Genomic DNA, 6,010 nt, shown 5'->3' with positions numbered 1-6,010 from the left:
CCAATTATTAAAAGGAAAAAAACTAATTAGCTTTCTCTTTTTTAAATGAACTAAGGTATCTTACAATCATACCCTCTGTTTCTTTGCTGCTTTCCATTGCTGAATGGTATTCTATTGTTTGGCTATGCCACAGTTGTTACCCATTCAGCAGCTCAAGGACATTTGTTTCCAGTTGTTGGCAATTATGAATGAAACCACTATAGACATGCATGTATAGACTATTTGTGAAAATCATGTTTCATCTTTCTTGGATAAATAAATATACAGGAGTAAGATTGCTGACTCATATGGTGGATTAGTTTTCTGCTGTTGCCATAACACATGAACACAAACTTGGTAGTTTAAGTAACACCTATCTATTATCTTACAGTTCTCTAAGTTAGAAGTCCAACATGGATTTCACTGAGCTAAATCAAGGAGTCAGCAGGACTGTGTTTCTTTTTGTAGAATGTAGGGGAGAATCTGTTTCCTTGTTTATTGAATTGTGGGCAGAACTCAATTCCTTGCAATTATGTGACTGAGATCCCCAAGTCCTTTCTGGCTGACAGTTGAGGGTCATTCCCAGCTTCTAGAAGCATTTCTTGGCTTGTGAGGGAAATATTATGCCAGCCACAGTATTATAGCTTTAGATTTTTTGTTTTGATCTATGATGAATTTTAGTTAATTTTGTTCCTGGTCTGAAGTATTGATTGAAATTATTGTTGATGTGGATATTGAATTGTTCTAGCACCATTCATTGAAAAGACACCAAATAGATAAGCAACACCAAGTGCTGATGAGGGTGTGGAGAAATTGAAATTCTTGTGCATATATGGTGGGAATGTAAAATGGTGTAGCCTCTATAGAAAACAATTTGGCAGCTCCTAAAAAATTTAAACATAGAATTACCACATAATCCAGCAATTTCACTGTGGGGCATATACCCCCAAAAAACTGAAAGCAGGGGCTCAAACAAATATTTGTACACTCATGTTCACAGCAGCATTGTGCACAACCAAAAGGTAGAAACAACCCAGGTTTCCATGAACAGATGAATAGATAACCCAAACGTGCTATGTACAAACACTGGAATGATATTCAATCTTAAAAAATGAATGACATTCTGATGCAAGTTACAGTATGTGTGAACCTTGAAGAAACTATGCCAAGTAAAATAAGCCAGACACAAAAGGATAAATATTGTATGATTACACTTATCTGAGATGCCCATAATAGTCAAATTCACAGATAGAAAGTAGAATAGTGGTTAACAGGGGGTAGGGAGATAAGAAGAATGAAGTATTCCTGTTTTAGTTGGGGATGCTGAAAAAGTTATGGAGATAAACAGAGGTCATAGTTGCACAACGATGTGTAAATAATGCCACCCCACCGTATACTTAAAAAGGATTAAAATGGGAAAAATCATTGTCTTTTCTGTCTGTGTTTCATTTTAGTTAATTTCTGTCACTAGCTATTAAGTTCTCTAATCGTTTTGTTTACAGTGTCTAATCTGTCCTTGGTATAATGCGATGCATTTTGTATCTTAGACATTGCAGTCTGTAGAAATATTGCTTTGGCTTTTTTCATACCTTTTCTGTCTGCACTTAACTTTCATAACACATAGAATTCAGTTACAATAACTGTTTTAATGTCTGTTAATTTTCACATCTGTCAAGATTGAGAGATTTTCCCTCCATTATGAGCCATATTTTTCTGTTTCTTTACATGTTTGCTGATTTTTTACTGGATCCCAGAAGTTGTGAGTTTTACCTTACTCAGTGCTGGAGGATTTTAAACTCCTATCATTGACCTGTGTTCTGGGACATAAGTTGCTTATAAACAGTTTGATCCTTTCAGATATTGGTTTTAATACCTGTTAGGCAGGAGCAAGACAGTGCTGAGTCTAAAGCCAACTTTTTTCTATTAGTGAGGCAAGACCCTTCTGCAAACTCAACGCAGTGTCCCATGAACCATGGGATTTCCATTCTGGCTGGCGTGAACAGGCACTATTGACGGCACTGTGGAAGTGCAGGGCTCTATTACCCTTCCTAATTCTCTTCCTAGTGGCTTGTTTCTCTGGCCACAAGTCCTTTTCCCATATGCATTTGCTGAATAGATGAATACTCAACCGAATCCTCTGTAGCTGTCTGGAATTCTCCCCCTCTGGCTCTTTCTTCCTCTGCATTGTTTTCTGTAACACCTGGACACTGTGTCTCCTTGGTCTCTCAGTTCTCGCTCGTCAACTCAGTGTGTTTGCTGGGCTTCCGCTTCCTACACCACTGCCTGGAAGCTTTCGCAAAACGCAAATAGAAAGGACTCATAGGATTTCTTCAGTTTGTTTCTTGTCTGTCAGAGTTAATGTCCTTTTCACCTGCTGTCCAATGTGTTGAAAACAGTTACTGTATTCTGACCTGAAATGCAGGTCTCCATAAATTCTTTTAAAATTCTTGAATATGTAGCAGAAGAACTACCAAATCTCCAGCCACTGTTTCTTAAAGTGTATAGCTTGTTTCTTTTTATTTATTCATACTCCTTCTCTTCTCCCCACCTTTATTCCTTCTTTTCTTTCTTTAATTAGTATCAGTCAATGTTGGCCGAACCAACTATTTCTAAACAAGTCAAGATCCTGCTGTTACAAAAGTTTCACTGAAAGTAACTGTCTGGAAAACACAAATGCTGTGAAACTACTAATAGAAAATTGCAATGTAAAGCTTTCTGTCTGCCACATCAATTCACCACTGGAGTAAGGTAGATTTTAACATTTCTGGTTAAAACGAAGTGAAATTTCTTAATTATTTTATTCATCAAAAATTAATGGATAATCAAACAACAATTTTCAGAACAGAAAAAAGCTACCAGAAACCAGAAAATTGATTCATTTTCATTAGTAAAACTAGAGGTTGTGGGCAACTATTTTATTTTATTTTCAATTTCTCCTAAAGGACAAAACTCTGAAAAATACATTTTAAAATGTGTTGTTTTCTATTCATTTATTTAATTAGGGGAGGAAGAAAACTCCACAATCAAATGAAGTAAATTAGAGACTCCAAAACAAATGGCATTTTACCAAATGTATAATTCATTTCCCTCCCCAGAACTTGATCCTGTTAAAGTCCCAGAGATGAAGCATGGCAGAATTATTTAGCATAGTTTTTATCTTTTCTGAAAAGAAAAATCAGTCATGTTTAATTCACAGATTTAAAACTCTAGTGAATCTAGCTGACAGGAGAAATAAATGAATGCTTTCTGGGAAGGTATCACAGAAAAACCAGAAGAGACTTCAAGGGAGGAGTCCCCTGAGTCCAGGGTTGACAGCAGGCATCTGATACTTGACACATCATTTGGGAGGCTCAGGGTTCACCTGAGGACTATTTCTCTCAACTACTGCTCGTATTTAAAAGCCCGTATATTATAATGCATGGGAAAAAGAAAAAGGATCATATAGACTAATATAAACAAAATAGGACAATGGAATTTTTTCCTTTTATATGAGAGAAATGAAATAGAAAAAATGCCTACTGATATGGTTTGGCTGTGTCCCCACACAAATCTCATCTTGAATTCCTACGTGTTGTGGGAGGGACTGGGTGGGAAGTAATTGAATCATGGGGGCAGGTCTTTCCTGTGCTGTTCTCGTGATAGTGAATAAGTCTCATGAGATCTGACGGTTTTAAAAAGAGGAGTTGCTCTGCACAAGGTCTTTTCTCTCTTTGCCTGCTACCATCCATTTAAGGCGTGACTTGCTCCTCCTTGCCTTCCACCGTGATTGTGAGGCCTCCCCAGCCCTGTGAACCTGTAAGTCCATTAAACCTCTTTCTTTTGTAAATTTCCCTGTCTGGGGTATGTCTTTATCAGCAGTGTGAAAATGGACTAACACACCTACAAACTCTTCAGAGGGACCCCTTTTGACCATGTCAACAACTTTAATTTTGACTTGAAATCCAAACTGAAATCTGCATGAAAGCATAACTCCTCTCTGGTGGTGGACTTCTTTCTTATCATTGATTCAATTATGGAAAAGTGTTCATTTGGGTTCTGTCTGGTACACAATATGTAAACTTTGAATAATGATTCTCAGTTTATGCAAATTCACTTTTTCCTTGAAAATAAAAGTCAAAAAAACAAGGATTTTAAAAAAATTTTGGAATAATTTTAGATTTGCAGGAAAGCTGCAAAGATAGTGCCATGAGTTTCCATATATTGCACACCCAGTTTCACCTGTTATTGACATCTTTCATTAGTCTGATGCATTTGCCACAACTAATAAACCAATATTGATACATTATTATAATGATTGATTATTAGTGATTAGTATTACTACTTTAATTGAGTATTGAGATAGTTATTTTGAAATACATTTTACATAATACATTATTTATTTAACTCTCCTATTTTCCTTGTTTAACAAACTAAACTCAAGAAATACTAGTCATCTCTCTGTGTGACATTCTGAGGGCTAGGATTGCATTAGGTAACATGCTGAAGTCTGGGGGGTCATGCCAAATCTCTCTAATGTCACAATTCTTGGTATTTCTTTCCACTCCTGTTTCTTTCTACTTCAGGCCAAGGAGTAGAAAGGCCTGAAGTAGAAAAGACTGAAAGTAGAAAGGTCTGAAGTAGAAAGAAGTAGAAGCGCCAACGAGCAGAAAGGACAGAATGGCCTTTTCACCATTTAGTCAGCTAACGTACTACATTCTTTTTCTGGAGAAAAGTTCAAAATAGGAGAAAAGAAGAAAAGGGAGTCTTTTCATAGGTTTGAGATAATATGTGCACATTTTTTCACCACCCCACCCCCAACCCATTTAATGATTCTCTGGGCTGATGGAAGGGAGAGAATCAGCGACCAATGGGAATTGTGTAGAACTGGTGGAGTCCTGAAAAACAGCGCCCTGAAGTGGAGGTGGGGAGTAAGGAGAGCTGGAAAGGACAAAAAGGTTTGTGAGATCTGAGAACGGAGGGTGTTTATGTGTGTAACGCCTTGGATGGAGTCCTGGGGAGGTGAACAGTTTACAGAGGAATGGCATGGGCTTATATTCAGAAAGATGGACCAAAAGCAGGCCTGAAATATTCTACCTTAACCTAGCAGTGTACAAGAGCAACAAAATAGTTTTCATAGCTTAAAGTAGAGTCCAATTAAGTAAGAGTCAGAAAGATGGACAAAATTTCCTGGTTGCAGTGTGGCATGAAATTATGAAATAACACTCTCTCCTCAGAGGCATAAGGAGTCACAGATCCTCAAGAGATCATAAGTCCACTCTGAATGATAAATGGCCAAATCCTAAAAGAAGCCAATGGCTGTCTCAGTAGATGCCAGCTGGGCCCTGTGACATCAAGGACAAGAAACCCTCCCACTTCTACCTCTGCATTGTCCTAGCATTGGGTTTGGCCCCGCTACCAGCCAAGATTCAATCCTCGAGGGGAAAAAATGGTATTCCCCATAGGACTAAGATTGCATTTAGAAGCCCAGTTGTAGAATTGAAGACTGAGTTTTATTTTACTTCATATGCCTAAGTTAGAACTGTACTGAATATTTTATTTACAAATAAAAATTGAGGATTTTTTTTTGGTGTAGCTGTAATTATCTATATTCAGACCCAAAGTTCTTTTAATTGTTCATTTGTTTAAGTTATCTTTTATCACTTTCAAAGGCATGGGGTATTTAAAGAAGTGTTTAAATTTATCGTGGAACCATTTTTAGATGTTAAAATGTTCTGATTGCTAATGTGATTTCTTTCTGTGTTTAAACAACAGCTGTGCATGACTGTCCCATATTTTCCCTTTGTACTTTAATGATTTGAGCTACATCTTAAGAAAACGTTGGTACTATTCTTGCTGGCATCTGTTATTGATATAAACAATGGTAACATGAAGGTCTGAAATTCAGTTAACTTGCGTTCGATATCTCTATACCTGTAAACATTGAAACTGGCAATTCAATGACCCATGTCACAGTCCCACAGAGAAGCGCCCAGGTTTGTGAAAATAAGTGAATAAAAATGACTCTCTAGATCAATGGTAGACTCATAGCCAT

Source organism: Pan troglodytes, chromosome 14 (assembly GCF_028858775.2).
Source record: "Pan troglodytes isolate AG18354 chromosome 14, NHGRI_mPanTro3-v2.0_pri, whole genome shotgun sequence".
NCBI classification, from domain to species: domain Eukaryota; kingdom Metazoa; phylum Chordata; class Mammalia; order Primates; family Hominidae; genus Pan; species Pan troglodytes.
This window is presented reverse-complemented; position numbering follows the sequence as displayed.